At 35.6% G+C, this 22,481-nt stretch overlaps 1 protein-coding gene across 3 annotated transcripts in view; it reads left to right on the top strand.

The window, feature by feature from the left end:
* The window catches only part of CTNNA2 (catenin alpha 2), a 459,751-nt gene that overhangs the window by 136,794 nt on the left and 300,476 nt on the right, over positions 1 to 22,481 (top strand). The window lies entirely within an intron of this gene.

The following is a 22,481-nucleotide window of genomic DNA, read 5'->3' as shown; positions in this document are numbered from 1 at the left end:
GAATTCTTAAGCCATAATAAACAACATAAAAATGGCAACTTATTGTTAGGAGAACTATAAAGGAATGATTTTTTCCCCTTCTAAAAACATGATGGTTGCCTTTTGAAACAAGCAATCATTGTAATTGTCACTCTTCTGTGACCTTCTGCCCACTGGAATGTAACACCAGTGCAAAGTTTTAAATTCTCTTTACAAACTTACTTTATATGATCTTCAATATCTGCAAACAGGCATCTGAACAAACAGACTGACAGTCCTGCCTTTGCTTGTCTGTGAGTTCTAGCAGGCTATGATTGCAAATTTGGATCTTCTTTTTCTGGAATCATTAAAATAATGTTAGTAAGGCTCTCCAAGAATGAACCTGTAGCATTGTGATTTACATTCTTACACAGTTATGCAGTTATTTGGTAGGCTGACAAACTGCAAAATTCAATCCTTGAGTTGTTTTGTTGTAGAGATAGAAATAACTGGGACATTTTAAGATACCGATTCCAAATAGTTGTCAGTATAAGAAGTAGTTGTTAATGCTGGTGCAGAATTTTAAATAATATCTTTGCTTTTTCTTGTAGTTAAATTGAGTGATGGTTGAAAAGCTCTTGTAAAGTGATAGAAAGCAAAGTCTAAGCTGGTACATTCTGGGTTAGTCGTTACAAAGAGGCTGTGATGGAAGAGAATGTTCTGCATTGCTTCCTACAAAATCTTGCTGTATAGAATTATTAGTTAGGTGTCATTGTTAAAGGTCTTTCAAAAAGAGATCTGATGGATTATCAGTTGTCATTGTGGTGCATCTCTTTAAGGGCATAGATTTTTGGAAATGAAATGCACTAATTTTATTTCTGACCCCATCTGCAGAGAAGGGAAAGTTTGAAGTGACTGTAAGCATTTATGAATACACTGAAGGTGGCTAACAGCTTTCAAGTTGCTGCTTAAACACATAATGGTGTGAATATTTGTTACCATGATATCTTCAATTTTATTTTTTTAATTTTATATTTGATCTAGGCAACCCAATTTCTACAGTTGTGACTTTTCATGTTATATAGTGGAATACAATTGCTGTGAGCTCTCTTTTTATGACTGTGGAATACACCTTATAACAACTAAATATATACTTAATTTCCTAGAAAGTTAAGTACTTCTAAACAAGGGGTTAGGTTAATCTAATGTAGATGCTTAGTGCCATTTTGAAATATTGGTGTAAGTAATTTATGGACTTTTTGAACTGAGGCTGTTGGCCTCAGTGTGCCAATAGAAGACTTTGGGATCTACCACAGGTAGTGTTGTATCTGCCAGTCCCACATCCATGTAGTGTATGCTTTAGGAACAGCAAACGGCTTGACTCCCACCTTCATCAAATCAACTGAGCTTCTTATTAAACTGATGGATAGCAGGTGAATCCTGTCAAGGCCTTTCATAAGCTAGGTTTTATAATCTGATGTATGATAAGCTGAATAACTATCTAGAGACCTCGTACTATATTAACTAAATCCCCATGAAAAAGAATGGAAGATTAGATACCTAGCTTGTAGCCAGCTCTTTTTGGGCATCTCTTCAGAGACTGAATTTCTCTCATTTGTCTACCTTAGCAGAATTTGATTCAATATTTAATTTTTTTGCTAGGGATGCAGTGACACTGAGCATATTCCTTAAAATAATAATAATTAGTAAAGCTTTTTAAAAGCTTAATTAAGTTTCAGAAGGGACAAACTGAATTGTGGACACCAAGCTGCCTAACACGATGCAATAGTAAATACCTCTGAGATGATTTGATGAAGATGGATATATTTAGCTTATGCCCACAAAGACCTAAACCACTGAAGTCCTTCTATAATTTCGAGGCACATCAAATGTAATTTGACCTTTTCTTTTGTCCTCCCATTTTGTGACGGCTGGAAAATGATAAATCAGTTTTGGCCGATGAGTGTTGGTCATTTGTGCATATTCTTTTGATACTTGTCATACAGAAAACATATTGAATATACTGAATTTAATTGAATTGAATACTCAGTGGTTCTAGTTTATGGTTACAGTCGTTCACCAACTTAAAAATGTTTCTTCCTAGTCATCTACTTCTATGGGAATCAGAGGGAACTCAAACTGCTTGGTAGCCAAGTAGATTCTATCATCCCTTTTAGCTTGTTAAACACTGACACTGCAAAGGACTATATAAATCTGTTGCAGTTTACATTCTGTCTTACATTAAATTTCCATGGATGCTAAGTAAAATATAGTATAGAAACGCACTCAGAATGAAATTGTCATTCCTGACGTTTCACTGATTTTTCTTTTGCTGTCGTAGCTATGAATGCTATTTAAGGCACAAAGAGGAAACTGGGAGGGTTACAGGCAGTTGTATGACACAGAAGGTTGGCTGTGTGGATGATACAAGCTGCTTGTGCTTTCTAGCTCAATGCTAAAGGCAATGCAAGGAGAAAAAAGAGGTTTTACCAGATTTTGCTTGCGAGAAAAGGAAACAGCATCTAGCTGAACAGTGTAAGAACTTCTGCCTTTTATGTAGCATAGGTTGTTTAAGAAAACTTCCTTCACCTGCAGAACACCCACTGTGCCTACCTCTTTCTTAGAAAACTGCCTGTGGAGAGGCATGCATCTTATCTTCTTTGCTCCTACAGGGCTTTTAAAGTACATCTGTCATATCTCCTGATATTCTTTGCACCTGTGGTCTGTTTTCATCACTAGGGGCTTTACCAGCTTTTGGTAGATCAATATACTCTGCTGTATTGCAAAGGAAAATTTAACACACACAACACCATTGTTTCTCCTGTTTGCCTTTCCAGTCTTTATGGATCCATCACAGGCTGCCAGGTAGATTATAATGTTTCTAAGGTTAGTTTTATGTCAGGAAGAAGTCTCTCTGTGTGTTACCCAAAGTTTTCTGAAGTAAGTTGAATGAGTAAGTTCAGAAATCTGGATAAACAGATACCACAAGCCATCATATTGTTCAGTGAGCAAGGTGAAAGACTGGTGAAACTAAATTTCAAGATCTGTGGCATAGGAGTATGAGCTTAAAAAATTGCAAATGCCACTTTCAGAATGTTGACATCCAAGTGAAAAAATACAAAAAGTTCAGTTAAAGAGGACAGCAGATTTCAACTTAGAAGAGAAAAATGGTGCTAGTTTAGTAGTTATGTCCTTTTTTTTTTATTATATAAAGAACTGTCATAACAATAGAGGACTGTGACAAGACATGGTTGGAGAGGTGTTTTGATTCTTCATTCCTTCTTTTCAGGTAAATAAATATTGATTTGTTCTATTTCCTACATATTGAATGAAGCTTTCTTTTTTCCAGATGCCTTCAACTCACAAATACTCAGATGTTCCAGCCTCAATTCAGAGGTTATTTAAACAGTTATTGTTGTAGGAGGTTTTTGAATTATCATTGCTGCAGGATGTTTTTCTCCTATTATCTCTACCAATTCTAAGAATAATTATGTATTTGTATAACGCATTGCACTAACTGGAGTCTCACAGTATACAAGAACTCAGGAAGGACTTCTATGGAGATGAGATATATACTGTTTCATTTCTGTTTGCATATCTTGTAGTAGATATCTAGTAATATATACTTTCCATTTTTCTTATCAGTAGCTCTGTCAGAATGTTTTCCCAGAATGATCTCTCTTATTTCTATGCTGAACTCAACTGAACTTTTATTTCTGGGAAGTGGAGGCAGGAAAAATCTCAGTTGGTTAGGTCACATGGCATTTTCTGTCAGAAAACTGGTAGTACTTTTCCTCAAAATCTTAGATATGTGTAATAAAGGCAATCATGTATTTAAAAATAAGTAAAAACACTTCTGTTCTACAGAGAACTAAATACAGTTCTACAGAAACTGTTAATACAACTGTTTTCCATTTATCTAAATGGAAATATTGTTTACTGGCTGGCCAGCTCTGACAGTGGCCTAGTTCTCAGCTGTTTTGCTCTCATGGATCCTGCATCACTTGTGTTGTAGGTTGACAGGAAGCAACATTCCTAGAAAAGTGGTAGCTCCAGCTCTTGAAGTTAGGTTTGTGAATTAGAAGTATACTGCCAAATTCATGTAAACCAGCCCTGGGCACTCTTACTTGCAAGCAGGAGGCTTGTTGATGTCTGATTAGAGAAAAGAAGGAAATGATATATTCAGAAAAATATGCTTAAAAAAGACGTTCTGACGTCATTGGATTCAGTGCCAAATAAAGAGAGACTGTGAATTTTGGGTTGCTGTGGAGTATCAAAAACAAATTTGGAAAGCATTTGACGAACGATTAAGCCACAAATGTTGAAGATCTCCATAACCACTTGAATTCTGGCTTGGCATGAGTACAAGTGCACACTTGAAAAGTCATTTCCCATCCAGATCAAATACCTAGTTATCTTCTCTAGCCTTCCGACTTGTTGAGTTAACCTTCATTCCCACACCATGTTCCTGCTCTCAGCCAGTAACATTTCAGTAGCTGAGTTTCAGTTTATTATAATTATATTTGAGGACAGCAAATGCTTAGTATTGCTTATTGATTTCTTTGACTGCTCTTTGAAAGGAGCACTCCTTTCTGAATTCCTTGTATTATCACTATTTAACATATAGATCCGAGTTTCAGAGTTCAACAGGCTAGCTTATTTTTGTGGGATGTTTTACTGATATTACTGTAGGGATAATGTTGCTTATTGTTTGTTCTTTTAATCTTGTTCTCTAAAGCTGCTAGCTGTTCCTGACTGCTGTTCATTGCAACTGAGGTGCTACAGGCTATAATTCCTGTTTCTGTAGAGAGGAAAATGTCATATCTTGAAGATGCAAAAAGTAAGAAAACAGAGAGGGAAAATATAAGTCTCCAGGCAGTTTTTCTTCACAAATATATCAGTAAAAAGTTTTAACTTTTCAAAGTAGAACTGTAATGCTGCAGTACATGAAAATGAAATGCCCTTAAAAGACAGCTAAAGTTACTGTGCTTGATAGGAGGATGAAAAAACCTGATAGCAAAGGGAAATCTATAAACTCTCAAGATACTGTCAGCTCCCATGTTAAACAGCTCCATCTGAATTCATATTTAAAAGAGAAAAGCAATAATTCTTGAATAACCTTGCATAAGGTTAGCCTGGGTGACAGTGAGCAGTAAATTACTGTTATGAGGTAGAATGATGTCTGTAGCTGTCCTGGGATGGAGGCAGGGCTGAGTGACAGGTAACCAACTGCTGAGTCACCAGGACTGACTGATGTGACCATGACCACCTTGGCTGGACAGGGTTCTGGTTGGTACTGTTGTTGAACTCTGAGCTTTTCTGAAGCGTTTCTAGAGAAGAACAGCTCAGCTTGTTGGAAAGTCCATATTGTATTTCAAGCTGGAGATAAGCTCTTCTACTATTCACTTTACACACTGGGATGTTATACAAGCAGTTTTGTCTTCCTTAACTTGAAATAAACAACTGGAAACACAGTAGTTATGACTGGAGGAGAAGAATGTGTTCCCAATTTGCAAATATTTTATGATGTGCCACGGTGTTTCTTCTCAAATACTTTAGGCTTTACATTTATGCATCCCTCCTGAATGCCTCAACTTCTCCTGACTGTACATAAATCACTGTCTAAGTATGCTACCTACAGTATAACTCCAAAAGGATTCAGCCACATTTCAAGGAACCTTTTGAGTCTTGTTTTTTGATCATCAGGGCCTCGTAGGAGATGCCTGGTTTCTTTATGATGTGCTTACAGAAGCGCTGCGCCGCTTTACAATTACACAAGTGAGATCTTTTTTCACTTGTTGTTTATTTTACTCACTCCTGCATTTTCTCATTTTGCAGGTCCTTTTTATTTTTTTCGTTTATTTTGTATCAGATTCAATTAACCACGCTATTTTTTTTTTCCAATCAAAAACAAATAGAAAATCCCTCTGCAATGCAAGTCCTTATGGCTTGGAAATGACAAACATGCAAACAAATTTGCCTTGACCTCATGTTTCTCTGGTCATGGAATAATACAGCCCTATTAACAACTGTTTACATGGGTTGAGAGTGATAGGATAAGAGGGAATGGTTTTAAACTAAGACAGAGGAGATTTAGGTTGGATGTTGGGAGGAAGTGTTTCACTCAGAGGGTGATGATGCACTGGAATAGGTTGCCCAGAGAGGCTGTGGATTCCCCATCCCTGGAGACATTCTAGTTGAGGCTTGATGTGGCTCGGGGCACCCTGCTCTAGTGGTTGGTGACCCTGCCCACAGCAGGGGGGTTGAAACTAGATGATCTTTGAGGTCCTTTTCAACCCAGGCCATTCTGTGACTCTATGATATTATTCTGTGCTGTTTCATCTGTTTAGAACAACTTGACTATTTAAATTCACTGAGCTATGATTTGTGGGATGTTCTTAACAATGCTATTGATGGCTTTGGCTTCACGGTGCCTGCTGGAGGACATTTTCTAGGTACCTACTGTGTGCTGTGTTTGTAAAGCCAGACCATGATGTACCATTGAGAAACCTTTGTATCTCTTGATAACGTGTAAATATATAATGATTTTTTTGCAATCTGAGGCTGAATTGCTATATTAGGTTTTATGGTGCTTCTGATCAGATATTTCCCTCTGAATTAGCATGAGAATTTTCTAGATTGCCAGTAAATGCAACTAAATTGCCTGTATGTGAGGTTTTTCTTTTTCATTTTCTTTTTTTTTCTTTGTATACAATTAATGATGTAAATGACATGAAGGGTCAGAAAAATTATGGTCTAAATGATGTTATGTTACAGTCCTTCTGTGAATTCTCTTCCTTAATATGACTTCACTGTTATTCCATTATTAACAAAACTGATTTTTTAAGAGTCCTTTTGATATTAGATGTGCTCATTACTGGAAATCATGCAATTATTCTTTCCGTAACTGAGAATTACTGAGTAAACTAAGAGTACCTGCTCCTTTTCTTTCCAATATCTTTTGACCAAAAGTGTTTGGGAAAAAAAAAAACAGCATCAACAAAAAACAAACAAACAAACAAAAAACCCAAACATTCATTTTTCTTCTACTGAACGCTGTATTTTAACTCATTTTATTTTGCATTAATTAGTTTTGATTATTCTAAAAGGTGTTCTTACAGCAGTAATGACTTCTGCATCACTGCTTTTAATGTGCTAGAAAGCACAGTGGTAGTGTTTGTAAGATTTAGGCTCTCTGAAAACAATATTGTTAAAGCTATTTGTTCACCTGTAGAAAAGTCTTTGAATATATGGTGCAATTCATAACTTCTATAATTTTTCTTTATATCAGAGTTAGCATTTATGGGTCATTAGTTTGTTATTTTTCCTTGTCTGCAAGTCAATAGCAGTGAGAAAGTAATTTCTCATGCATTTTATACTATATTGGTAGCAGTATGATTATTATCTCCACGTGCATCTGCCTTTTGTGTATGCATCTTACTTTCAGTGTTGGCACAATCCAGATACGTATATGTGTGCTTTGAGATGCAAGGTAAAACATTCAGAGTGCCTTTAGTGTTATTGGGAATGCATCAAAATATGCATGGACCTAATGAAATTAGTAAGCAACAGAAATCTGTCTCCTGAAGGCTCCATAACATTGTCTGCTCACTTAATGATTTATTTATTTTTTATATGCACAACATATCCACACTCTTGAAATTGTGGAAAACCTTCAGGCATCAATGGAAACTCAAACAGTGTATTAACTATTCACACTTGTGTCCTTGAGATATTATCATTGTGCAGGTGAACAAAGGGGGGAGAAACTATAAAGAGATGCTGGGGCTTCATGAGAGTGTGAGCACATACCAGCAGTGTATTCTTGGTCAGGGCATTTGTGTCCCAGTTTAGGAAATGGGTTCGTATCACCTCCATTGAGCATTGCCAAAATGTCCCATAGCAATGCATGAAGACAGATTTGAGCAGTTTGGTGGACTTGTTTCCTTCTCATTAAGAGCCTACAGAAGGCACATGGAACTGGGGGAAGGACAGAGGATCTGAAGAGGAATTGATCCTGCTGAGTACCATAGAAAAGCATCAACGATCCACTTTCCCATAAACAGGCAGAGAACACAAATCTGTTTGAACGTTACTACAGTGTGTATACATCCAATTAGCAACGTAAACAACGATACCAGGAAGTTACATTAGCTCTGCTTTGTATATACTGTGTTGTTTTGCATTATTCATGTTTTTATCTACATAAGGAATGATTTTATCCTGCAATAGAAAAATTCATATTTGAGGTATGTCACCTGAAGTAATGGTAGTAGATGTCCAGAAGAGGGCAGACTTGCATACCAGAAATGTTTTGTACATAGCAGATCTGCATTCCAATGTGGTATAGCTGCAATCAAAGAAAATGTAATAAAATATAAAATGAAGAGGTTAATTTTTATTAATTATGGGAGCTTTAGAAGAAAATAGATTCAAAAGGTTATTTGGGAAAATATATATATTTAAATAACGTTAATATTAAGTATGTTAATTATCGAATAGGAATTGAATGTTAAGTTCTACTTGCATTTTTTGAAATGCCTTGATAATTTTGTTTCACTAACAGATTTGGCAAGCAAGGATGAGATCTTCCCCTGCCCTTCTGAAATCTTTTCACATGCAGATTTATGAAGCAAAGCTCAAGAACACATGCAGCGTAGTAAAGACTAATTTACAAATTGCCTTCTTACAACAGATAAAATATAAAGAGATATATCCAAGTTTGCTGAGCTTTGACATATGACCTGGAGAATTATCTTATGGCTTCATAAATGCAGCAGACAAATTGTGTCTCATTGCCCAGTAACTCATCACATTTTCAGAATTACGTATCAGACACTCTCTGGGAGGACGTGTGGTTTATTTTTGTGTTTTTACTTGAGAAATGAGAGGCATGAAAGCCATCTACACTGTAAGCATCTCCCTACAACTTAGTGAAATAGGAAAAGGAAAGAATTGCTTCATTTCTTTAAGAGGATTGAGCTGGAGGAATAAATAGTTCCCATGTTTGTTGGGATTTATTTTTGGTAATTTTACATATTGATCCAGTTTTCATTATTTTTTATAACGTTTGTAGACTCTTTCAGAGCCTTTCCTTTTAGCAGAGAGAGCAACTACTTTAAAATGCTGTAGTGTGTATTTCACTTTAACAGAATCCAATGAAACATTTTGTGAAATTTATTTTTCCATAATAAGCTTTAATCTTATGTGCTTTATAAAGTAAGCAATGAGTAAGCTTAGGGTAACATATTGACTATGTATTTTCACAATACATATGTTATGTAGGTTGTTTATATGTTTGTTAGTTAATTAACTGATGCCTCGACTAATTCTTTCATTTATTTGTCAGTTATTAAAAAAAACAAACAACAAAACAACAAATGAAGAAACTGAAAACCCAGTTGAATGCATTATAGTATGTGATGCTGAAAACTGTTTTGGGCATTTGGTCAGGTTTTCAGTTAAGCCCATAAGTTATAATTTCCTTTTATTATTATCCAATGCATGCTGAGGATTGGCTCATGTCTTCAGTAGCGTCACAGATTTTTTGCATTGTAGTGAAACATTTAATTTTAAAGTCAGAAATACCCAAAAGACAATTCTGGAGCTTTAAGGGGACAGTGAGTGAGTTGTTTCTGATAGGATCTAGAGTACCTAGGGGCACAATGTGTAGTAATGTAGTTACTATAAGGCTGTCAAATTCATTGCCAAATCGTATTTGAATCCTGGGATCAGATAAATGAGATTTTAATTGGGTTTTAAGGGTAAGCTGAATAAGTAGATAAGGCAGAATTAACCTGAGACATATTAATTTAATGAAATCTTTGGTTCTCTTAAGCTTGTATGAAACACCATTCAGTCTCTGCTGAAAAGAGACATCGTAATAGATTAGAAAGAGTTTGACAGTGATAGGTAAGACAGATGATGATATCAGATGTAATCACTTAAACACATAGTAACATAAACTCCCATAAATCCCTGCTAAGGGATTTGATTTAGTAGTTTAGTGGGTAGGGATGGTGTTAGGAGGATGGTTGGACTTGATGATCTTGTAGATCCTTTCCAACCTAATGTATCTACGAACCTATAACTGCATTATCTGGAACACAAGGAGACCGTGAAACTGTCTGACATCCCATTAGCTGTATTTTATCACAGACAAAAAAAAAAAAAAAAACAACACCACAACAATTAAGCAGAAGTCCGCATCTATGCGTTTCCAACCTGGTTGGACAATCCAAGGGATTTATGAGGCCATTGAATTCTGTTATTTGTTTCCTATATGGAAACATCAGAAGTTGCTGTGACATGAAGTTGTTGTAACTGTTTCTTCTTCTTTTCTTTCTGAACTATTTTAATTATTTTTTTTCTAACATCAATCGGTTTTATGAATTCCTAGATATAAAGGAGGAGAAAAAAAGGAGAACATTTGGAAAAGAAAACAAAAAAAAAGCTGGGGGTGAATTTTTTGTTGTTTGAGTTGGTCGTGAATGGTTAAGTGAGCACAAACCCTTTTGCATGCCTTTTGGTGCCTGCATGTATGATGAGGCAAATTCCACATGTGTTAGAAGGGAGTCATTTATCATTATACATATCGTTATCATTGTACATATACGTTTATCATTATACCTATATCATAAAGGATTCCATCAGATATCTAAAATGACAGAATTCCCGGATGTAGATATCCCCATGAAAGGCAGTAATGCTAATTCTAGTGGATTAAAATGTGATTGCATACTTTGTTGGTTTTGGGTGTCAGGTTTTACGGGAGCTGGTTCATCTCATGTGCTCTGCATGGACAGCCACCACATAACGACTCCAAAGGTTCAGCTCCGAGCATCTTGTCAGTGTGAATTTAAATTAAAAGTTATGAAATCAAATGTTTAAAAAACGAAGCATTTTGAAGTTAATGTTTTGCAATTTCACATCACGGTTTAACTGATGAGATACATTTTGAAACAGAAATGCAGAGGCAGTTCATTTATTTATTTATTTTTGCCAGAATCTAACGAGGAACTTTGTTTACAAATCTGCCCAGGCCTTAGGTGAACAACCGTTTACTTCTCTCTTGAAGAACTGCTTTCCTTCCTTCAATGCAAATAAATAAATACATGAATGAATAAATAAAAGATATGCCTGATTGCAAGTGTGCAGGACTAAGCTTGCAAAGTACATCTACATCCAACCATTTGTATGTACCAAACAATAAAGCTTGAAGGCTCATTAGCCTGGAATGACCCAACTGTGTTTTATGCATAGGGGTCATTTCTTTACTAATGAGCCTCTAAGCCAGATGGCTAACCCCACAGTAGTCTAACTGCATTAGTGTGATTTAGATTTTTAGGCAAATTACTTTTCTTTTTTTTAATTAACAAACAGGAGCTGGTGGCAGTGCTGACGGACAGCTTTTTATAGAACTGTGTAAAACCAAGTTTTAGCCTTAAATGTTAAATGTCTAAAGAGGCTCTGTAGTTCTTTGTATCAATTTCTAATACATTTGCTCATTTCTAGTGATTGTAGTTTGTTAGGCACCATCCCCAAGTTCTGAACAGAATGTTATTCTGTCTGTTTTACATCTCTACTGGATTTTATTTCAATAGACAATTAATCAAATCAATTCCTCTTGCCTCATATTTGGGTGCAAAGAAGAATGTGAAAGAGGAATTATTTGCACCGGTGAAAGGGAAAGAATGCTATTGGCTCTTTAATGTCTGTTGCCTTCTAGAATAGAATTTTTAGTCATCTTTATGAATTTAAGATGTATAAGGTGATTGAGATGACAAATTGCTGGGTTCGTATTTCTGTAGAAACCTATTATCAGTCATGAGGAGCATGGGCATTTTGGATTCCCTCTGATCAGTTGAAAGTGTTTGACACCTTCAAAACATGCTAAGTTTTAAGGTGATCATTTTTTGAGGGATGCATTTCACTCTCCATTGTCTAACGTGTTCTCAAGACAGATTTGGAAATAAGACAAAAATTTACATAGAGAACAGGTCTTAAGAGAAGAGGGCCTGAAGGAAGGGCAGTTTACAAAGGGCAAAGTCAGCAAGGATGTTCTGGGGATGGCTTTGAAAGAGTGTTTCAAACACTGCATGAACGAGCATCCTTGTCCTTTCAGCAATCCCTTATTTAAAAGAAATTTTGATACAGTACATTATTCATGTCTGATATAGTGAGTAACTTCAGATGACGATTTACACATATCTTATGGGCTTTTGTTTCAGTGATGTTAAATTACTCTGTATAGGTTCTCAGCACAGAAAATTGCTCCTATCTTCAAATAAGGTGGCTACATTTGAAAGAACATAAAATGGGTCAGATTTATGTGACCCGATATCTTTCCTCTGATAATGGTCACAGGGGGTGACCAAAGAAGAGTATAAGAACCTGAAAACATTGTGATTGTGATTCTATGAAAAATTTATTCACTTTGCCTCGAGCAATTTATGGTTCAGGGAGTTCCTACACAGAAAGGTGATCTTTTTTTGTTGTTGTTGAAAAATGAATAATTTAGGATCCTTTCTTAAACAGTCTGTAGAGCATTAAGAATTTTGGAGATGTACAGAAGTCTCTAGAGTAGCTATTTAGCATCTTTTTGTTGTTGCCTTTTTTTTTTTTTTCTTCTTCATTTTCCCCTTTCAGTTTTATTAGTTGCATAGTCCAGGATGGATCAGGAAGGGGAGAAATGCAACAGCTGTAACTCTGTGGTAGTTTTCTTTGTAGGTATTTTAAAACTTTATTGACTCGTTTGTAAAAGATAAGATCAACTTTTCCTGCAGGTTTTTTTTTTTTTTTTTTAGTTTTGAATACTGAAACAAAACTGATAACACAGTGTCACATCCTTTAAATGTATCAAGTCCAATACATGGAGATTTGCTTGCTTAATTTCCATGTGCTTCTGTCTTCCAACTATACCTGCCTCTCTCCAGCTCCAGCATCTTCCAAGGCAATGCAATTTCCCATCGTGGGAAATCTCCCTAAAATTAGCTGTGAAAATACAGAGAAAAAGATGGACTGGCACCCTGTGGGAGCAGGAATAAGCCATGCTCCCTAAATAAACCATGCTTAAGAAATCCTAGTGGTAGGTGCAGCATCTTCAGGTGCTCCTCATCACATAGCAACATTGTGTGATCAAAACAGAGACATGGCAATGCACTTTTCTTTGTCAGAAAATGCTGCAAAGTGTTTAGGAATATTTTGCTTCAGTAAAAAAAAGTTTAGCTACAAGCAGTCAAAGTCAGAATCAGGGCCAAAACAGCATAAGATAACAACTTTCCCCTGAAAGGAGGAAGAAAAGCAGTGTCAAAACATTAGAAAAATAAATGAATTTTAGATGGGAAAGTACAAGAAAATCTTAATGCCGTTTTGATTTGTGAGTGCTCATAAATCTGCCTTCAAGAACTGGGGCACAGGTATTTTTCTGAAGGAGATGCTAATCAAGGTGGAAGAGAACAGGCGATTTTCTGTTTTATTCTGACTTGTGCTCATATTTCTTTGACTACACATTTCCTGATATATTAGGATGTTTGCATGCTTGTGTATTTCATGTTTTTAACTTCTGTCTCTCTTTACCCAAAACCAAATGAACTCTTACTGGATGTTTAGTGTTAGGAAAAAGCTGGTTTCAAATCTGTCATTACTTTTAAGATTTGTTCGTTGAAGATTAAAACATCTACTTTCTAATTAAGAATGTGAAGCTGGTGTCTGAGTCATACCTTAATTTGTAGTGTGGGAAATGTAAGTAGTATTTTTTTCTCCTTACTCTGTGTTGCCAAACTGACAGAATGACAATAATTTAACTGTGCTTTTTTTTTTAATCAAACCATATAATTAAATGACTATGAAAACTAAAGAGCATTTCCATCACTGAAGAGTGGTTGCACTTCTACTGCCCTGTAAGCAGAATTGTAATAAAAAAATGATAGAGCATCATATACTGTGTACATTTTTTATTTGTTAATAACAAGTTTAAAACGATAAATACTTTTCCTTCTGTAAAATCTCTTGAGGATTCAGTAGCACTGTAAATGTAATCTGCAGTTCTTTACAATTATAGTTTAAATAGGCCAAGTCTAAAGGGAGTCTGCCTATTTGATTTTCAAATTTGCATCACTTAAAATCCAATCAGACCAACTGTTCAGATTTTTATTAGGTATGAAATACACGAATGGGTTGAAGGCCACGCTATGAGCAGCAGATACATACCTTGTGTTACAGCATGGCTTATCTAACTTGTTACTTAGCATGTGATTCGACCTTCATCTCACAGAGACTGCTTACTGACTCCTTGAATTGTTACTATATTAAACCCTTCGATTTTCAGTAACTGGTGTTTTATAGGCCAGCAGATTGCATTTGATTTTGTGAATTTGCTGTAACATATTGAGTTTAACGGATTTATGCAGGAAAGTAAAACAAAAATAATACATCAGGCACTCAGAATTTTATAACACAAGGGCATCAGGCTTGCAGGTGGCTGATATGGATATTGGCATTGAATAATTTAATATGGAAGGTAATCTGGTTTTGACAGAATATTCAGCCAATGCATTCAGGTGTTTGGGTAGTAATCTGCATGGTCTCATCTAAGGGAGACCATAGTGACCATGTGGTGCACAACATTATATTCTCACTGACTGTGCTTGGAGGATTTGTCCAGAGCATGATAAAATATACTTTAAAGGCCCTAAGTAATGCAATCTGTAAAATCATTTCCCACTTTATGACATACTTTGTTCATTTTGATCATAAGATAAAAGGAAGAATGTCTATTTAATGTTTTGATTATAATCGATTGTTCAATGCAGATGGGAGTAAGAAAATGAGAAAAAAAATGTAGACATTGGCAAAAAAAAAGTGGTTTATCTCTTTTCTTACCTATTGCATCAAAACATGAACTCTGCCTTTTCCATACAAATGTGTAATGATGTACTCCAATCTTTATGTCATGGAAGCATCTGTAAAATATAGTAGACACAATTGTATTCATTGTAGCTGAGAATTTTAGGGCAACAATCAGAACAATACTACTAGTGTTCAGGTCAGCTGGCAGGAGCTGTCTGAGTTGCAGTTGTTGGGGCAGATTACCATCAGTATTACTTTTCTTAATGACATATTTGGAATATAACAACCAATTTCCCCCAGCTCTTCAATGAATTACATTTCTTTGAAATTAATTATGTTCACCAATACATATACTTCAAGGAGCATTCATGATGACATTGGGTAATGAGTAATACAACCTGAACTATGTATGTAATATTTATCAAATTTAGTCTTACTATTTTTTCAGGATAATCCTGGATATTTATTGCCTTGGTAGAACAGTTTGAATATTTGAGGAGTTGAGGAACAAAGCAGATCCACTGTGGGAGCTGTTTCCAAATGTTAATTTTCTCAGTGCTTTTGAGAGACCAACTGCAGTGCTTGAGCCTTGCATCCTTTGCGAGCCTTGAATCTCTCCCTGCCTGTACTAAGTGATTTGCAGCAGAGCTGAGTTAGTTTACATTTTCAGCATGGGAAGCTTCTTGCAGGAGCTGTTCAGGTTTTATTTCAGATGGAGCTGTTTGTGGGCTGGATCATCTTCAAGACAATTCAAGCACTGGTTGAATCCCTGGCTGTAATTATTGAATTCAAATAAGAATCTGATGAAAGAAAGGGAGGGAGCTTTCATCAATGCCTAGTATAGAGTTTAAATAGAGTTAAACTTGCAATTTTCTGCTTTTTTGTTTCTTGCCATTTCCAAAAGGCAAGAGCGATCAGATTTTCAGAAAGAGCTGAATACCAGATAGGACCAAATGTGGAGAATTTTGAACAGTTGAAGCTCTCAGTATCATGGGAAACTAAAAATTATAGGATATGAGGGAAAGAAATCTTAATATAGCTACTATCCACTATTTTTATAAAATACACCATAAGTATTATGAGTGCCAAGAATATCCTAACCATCATATTGATTTTATAATGTTTTTCTTGACTGTGGTACTGCAATTCAGTGACATTTCATTACAGTCAATGCAACCATAATAACTGAAGTGCAACACCAGCTGATGGAAATAAAATTAAATCTATCTTCAGTAATAAAGAAGTGACATCCACCAAGAATAGAATACAGACCAGTTTTCTAGTTTTAAAATGTTCAATTACAACCAGTTATAAATAAAAAGTAAGCATTTGTTGTAGCTAACAATCAGATCATGTTATTTCTCCTAGATTCTCTTCAAAAAGCTCCCAAAGCAAACGCTTATGCATGCACAGGGATATTCACCTCCTTTAACAGAAAGCCACACAATTGTGTTGCATGCATTTTACAAAATATATTTAACAAGGTTTCTTAAATATGTTCCCATTCCTGGTGATAGATGAATGAGAAATAAGCCTTTCTGGGGGGTTGAAATATATAAATCTAGCCCTGCTTTAATGCTTATGCTTTTGGACTGCATACAGAATTTTCAAGAGCATTATCTACTAAACATTTGTGAATCATTAAGTTTGGATTGGAAATTCATCATGCTTTAGTGAATGAGTACTAATACATTTGATTAAAGGAATAACTAAAAATATAACCTAAAAATATATTTGCAGTATATATAGTTGCTGCAGTAGGGTTGAAAAGACACTACCTGCACAAATATCATGATACTGAGAACAATTTTGTTCTTAAAATATGTGTTCTTTAGTTATCTTCAGTGCCTCAGCACTGACAGTTGTAAGTACGTGGCAGTAAGAGCGTTCATCAACAGATGTATTTTTTTCTTTGTTTTCTTTATTTTATTTTTTTTCTCAAATAAAGTAAAATTGCTCTTTGCTTTCATCAGACTTTTATCCCTCATCAGACTTCTTCATGCATAGTGACTGTGCTTGTCTAGCAGCTTCTTTACTGGTCTTAGTTTTTTACACAGTCTGGTAGTGATAGGATAATGGGGGAATGGTTTAAGAGTAAAAGAGGGGAGATTAAGATTCAGTGTTAGAGGGAAATTATTTACTCAGAGGGTGGTGAGACACCAACACAAGCTGCCAGATCTAGTGGCAGCCCTGCCCATGGCAGAGGATTAGAACTAGATGATCTTTAAGATCCCTTCCAACTCAAGACACTCTATGATTTTACTCTGAATCACAGTGAAATAAATTTGTTATTTATTTATTATGTATTTTGTACATCCAAATCCATGTTCTCAGCATTGTGTGATGTGTTGTTGGAAAAGAAATTATACTGTATGCATATTTTGCCATGTACAAAGCACAATGTGGAAAAGGCATAACGTATAAGAGTGTATTTCAGTTAATTTATCTAGTTTAGGGAAAAAAACGTGCAGGTTGTCTTCCTGATTTCATTCAATTCTCTCTTACAGAAGGAGGACCTAAACTCAGTTTCCTTAAGAGACCTTTTGAAAGAGTTATTAAGAATTCAGAACAATTCTTACCATTTTCATCTCGATCTTGATGTCTGTATCTTACTCTTAGTACAGTCATTTTCATTTCTCTGCCTCCTTTTAAAATTTCCTGACATTTAACTGACAAGATCTACCTGGAACATAATGCGTGAAGACCTCAGCTGAAAGGGAGCAGAAAGAGCCTGACACTGGGATATGAAATGCCACCTTCTCCTGTCACTTTGATATTAAAGCACATCTGCCACCTGGAATCCTATTTCTCTGATGAGAATGGTAAAAAACATAGTTGAAACAAGTTATAAACTCATTTGATTTCTTCTTTACAAAGGTCTTCATTATTATTTTCTTCACATTTGGAATTAAATTTTTGAGGGGCCTACACATATATTTATTTTTCCTCCAGGTTCCATAAAGGATATTTCTTCCTATCCTGATGTATTTATTTGATTAAACAAATAAGAGGCAGAAGCTGGCCATGGTTGTTGAGAACACCCAGTTTCTTCTTGTTCTCTTTGAAACTTGGAAATGTTTTCATTGAATTCTTAGGAAATACTATTTTGTGGGGAGTGTATTTGGAAAATGAAGAATTCCTATTTTCTGTCATTATTGTTATATTAAGGTGGTTAAGGGACACGTGTGAGCCTGAAAATCTCTCAACTCTGTATGTTTCATTGGTCTGGTAGAAGGTGCTTTTGTACCAAATAGTTGTGTCTTGTACTTAAATAATGACAATGGGGCAGGGAGAGCAGGACAGTCATGATGGCAGTCTGCATTGATAGGGAGGGTTGGTCTTCCAGTTGTTGGTTTCCTTACTGAGCCATTTGCCAGCAGCTGTAATTTCTTCTAGGGAAACTAAGGGAAATGTGGCTAACTTGTCATTGTATCTGCCTCCCTAAGGAGGACAAGAGGCTTTTCCATTAAAAGCACAATGCACAATCAGCTTTTGGAACAAGTTGCCCAGAGGTCTTCAACTATGCAGCTTCTCAAGACCAGATTGGACAAAATCTTGAACAACCTGCTCTGATTTCATAGCTGACACTGCTTAGTGCAGGAGGTTGGGACCTGGGACCTCTGAAGTCTGCTTCAAACTGATTTAAGAGAGTTTGGACACAGCAACAGGCCATTTGACATTTAGAATTCTTGCACGTTTGCAGCTGACAACCAACTTCTATTTCTGGCATTTTGCAGTATGTGCTGGAACTGGAATTCTTGTCAGCTTAAGAAGCAGCGCAAAAGTAGAATATTAATTATAATTGGTTACTGATTTCTTGTAGAAGGATAGTACCTGGGTACATGTAACTCCCATCTGACTCTCCATATGCTTCTGCCAATTTTTAAGCAAAAAGCAATTGTTGCTTGCTTTCATCACATTTGCTTCTCCTTTGCTAATTAACATAAAGGAAAAATAATCATAGTAGTAGTCGTGTCTTGGTGTTCCATTATTCCTTTTTCTCAAATTAAGAAAAAAATAAATCCTTACTGCAAAATGTAATCAATATCTCAACTTTGTGAAGTAAATTCTGTACAGAAGTCATGAGCTTTGGTTCTTTGTGTTAGACCTGAACTCTACAGGGAAATATTATTGGAGAATAATATCATTTAATAAACAACCAAACAACAACAGCAACAAAATACACACTTGAATACCTGCATTCATTTGCTTTTCTAATTAATTTACAGAAAAGAAAGAACACAAGTTATAGAAATACTCCATAGCTATTGGGAAAAAAAAAAAAAAAGAAGGTTTATCATTAGATCAGATTAGAGGCTAAAGGTGGAAGGGTCTTTTTTTAACTGAGAGGTGCACTTGTTTTCTCATTGCTTTTTGGTGTAATTTTGCTTCTGCATGTTATGATTAAAAAAAAAATGTAGTGTTTGTAAATTGTACCCAGGCATACTTGCAAACTTCCTTGAAATTATCTTTAACATGTTTGTCTTTAATTTCCTTTTCCTAGCCAGGATGTTGGAAAAACTACCCCCTATTTCCTCCAAATATGATGGCAGTTTGCAAATAAATTAACTAAATTCAGAGCTTAAGGACGTGTTAGTAACTTGTATTCCTTGTAAAAATTCAGCAAAACAACACTTGCCAGATAAGTTCTTTGCTACTTATCATTTCCAATAGAAAGAATGATTTATGAGTATTCTAGGGAAAATGACTTTCTGCAAACCTCATCTTTCATAAAGCAAAAGAAGACTAATGAGGGCCGTCTTTGTTTTAGAAAATAAATCAACTTTCCTTGCAAATGCATCAGATTTCCTAACGTGCCTGTATTTGTACAGCAAATCTGTTGAAACAGAGATTTGCATTAGATTGTGCTAGGTCATGCCAATTTATAAGAAAAAGAACTCGCCTTTAAAGTAAGTTTCTTTTTGTAGTTTTCCACTAACGTTCTTTGAATTCTGTGACAGTACCATGTGTTCAGTTAACCTAATTAAAGTGCATTGATTCTCACTTAGGCCTCGTTCGAACTGTGAAAGTAAAACTGCCTTCTGCAGGAAACAGGCTTTTAAAATGTGTTTTATGAGAATGTAGATATTTTTTTCTGATGAATGAGCTTTGATGTAAGCCTTCAAAAGATGAATGAGTGATAACTAAATCAAATTACATCACATAAAGAGAGAAACAAAAGAAGGGGATATTCTAATCCTAACTTATCTTTCACCAAATGACATATTTACTTGGACAGAAACAATTTCAACCGGATTGTTTATTAAGTATGTGTGAATATTAACACTATTTCGTTAAAAGTTATGTTACAGTGGCTTTTCCTTGAAATTCAGATTGATGGATCTAGCTGCATGCTGATTCCACAGTAAACTTTCATTAAATTAGTTTTAGTAAAATCTTTGAAATAATCTGGAATAAACACCTTTCTTAATCAAAATTACACTTAAATGTCTTTATAGAAAAATCAGCCTTAAAGGTTTCTAGCTTTTTTAAGGCAATCAACAATGAGAATTTTATCATAACATTCCCAGAAATTCCATTTTGAGTACAAACTCAAATGATATCAGTGATGATTATCAATGTCATTTTATTGATCCTCGCTGCCTCTTCACAGACCAAGGCACAGTCAAAAAAGGGAATCTTAGCAAAGTTATATCCTTCAATCTGAATCCGTTGTACTGGGGTTTTGAAAGTACTTTTCAACTTTGTACTGAGAATGAGAAAATCGGGCAGCAGCTTGTTTCCACTATAGTCAACACACTTGTTTGCTTACAGCTGTTCTTCTTTTTCTTTTCATTCCTTTTTTTTCTTTTCCTTGTGTGGTGTTCTTAATCTCCGTTTAAAAATAATTAATTAATCAATTAATTAATTAAAAGGTAATTTTGCTTGCTGTTAAAGGCTCACAGTAACAAGGTTAATATTAAGGCTTAATATTAAGGAAATGAGATAAAGGGTCTTAGAGCCATTTCTTCTCCTTTTGGTCCTCTTCTGCTGTGCAAGATTGATGGTAAGGGCTGTGTATCAGCAGCTGGGTGAGGCTCCTGCCTTTCCTCAGTGCATACAGTCTCTCCAAATACCAAAGGGAATTAAATTCTGAAAGAGTGGTCAGGCACTGAATGGCCTGCCTAGGGAGGTGGTTGAGGCACCATCCCTAGCGCTGTTCAAGAAGCGTTTAGATGAGGTGCTAAAGGACTTAATTTAGTAGTTGGGTAGAGATAGTGATAGGAGGATGGTTGGACTAGATGATCTTATAGGTCCTTTCCAACCTTATGAACTTATGAACTTATGAGCAAACCCCTAAGAAAGAAAGTGTTCAGCTTTTTCTACTGAAGTGTGTCACCTTGGGTTTTATTCAGTGATGATGCATTGAGAATGATGGAAAACTTTTCTGCATATTCCTATGTGTTTGCCTGTTTGGTCTTGTCCTAGGGGGTTAGGTTTAATTTCAGGGGGAGGCTGTCTTTGGTGGGATACTGGGAATTGGGTGAGTACAGGTGGTGGGTACATGAGGACTGGTGAGTCAGGACTGGTTCCTGGGGTTCAGTAGCTTTACCATCAGCTTCCAGAATTGAGTAATGTGCAGTACTTCAGTATTCACAAATCTTAACATTACTGCCAGAAAGTTGGCTTTTTTCTAAAAGTTTGAAACATTTTGATTGCTTCCTCTAATAGTAATGTACCTTTTCAACCCTACTTCTATAATGCAAATCCCAAATCATTTACAGTCATTCTAGCATTCATGCAAGAGATGAAAATGTAATTGAATCTTCTCCCAGCTTAGATGGACAGAGGAACTTACAATGTTTGCTTTATTGGTTTACTTTTGCTTTTTGCTAGCATTGCTTTCACATTTCTCTCCTAATTACTTTTCTGACATTGTAGTTGCCTATGCCTTTTTCATTTTCTTATTGTGCTTCGCTGTGCTTGTTTGTGTGGAAGGATAAGGGGCAGGCAGGATTTGAAATATTTAACCAAACCAAAGTCTTCTTTTTACAGTGTATTTGAATGAAATGTAATCACATGAGTTATACTAGGTATCAGGCCAGACAATCTGTTGGACCTCCTTCTCTTTGCTTTCTGTTGATCCATAAACAAAACAGTATGCATTTACTTGTCTGAATATTTACCTGCTTCCTCACTCAAAAAATGATTTCTGGTGTTGTCAATAAGACTTAAGTTACAATGAAATCTGTGATGCCACGATTGAAACCCAGTTATATCACTCTGTTCAATCACACTGTCGTACCATTAAAAAAATAGAGAGAAAAATCAGGTATAAAGCAAACAGAAGTAATTTATTTTGCATGTCGTGTTTAAAATTCTTCGCCTTTAGATTTTTTAAAGGCAGGAATTAATGTGATTTCAGAGTGAGATTATTTAAATCCATGGAAGATAGAATGTTTGGTGTTGCCTAATCCTGATGGTCCTCTATAATCACCTTAGGAGTTCATAACCTACAGACTGCATGAAGGCAAACTAATGAGGCATTCTAACATTTCCCAGATGGGTCTTACTTTTCTTCTACTTCTGTATGCAGTTGTTATCAGCTGAATTTCTTGAGCATCCTAAGGCGTCTTTAGATTCAATGCATTCTTATTGAAATTATTTGAAATTCATATAGGGTGTACATCTACTAAATCACATTTCAATAGAGTAATACATCCTATTTTGTT

Source organism: Cyrtonyx montezumae, unplaced genomic scaffold, assembly GCF_038088225.1.
Source record: "Cyrtonyx montezumae isolate F1298 unplaced genomic scaffold, pur_monq_1.0 scaffold_2, whole genome shotgun sequence".
Classification (NCBI taxonomy): domain Eukaryota; kingdom Metazoa; phylum Chordata; class Aves; order Galliformes; family Odontophoridae; genus Cyrtonyx; species Cyrtonyx montezumae.
The sequence above is the reverse complement of the archived record's forward strand: the minus strand, read 5'-3'. Positions and strand labels throughout refer to the sequence as shown.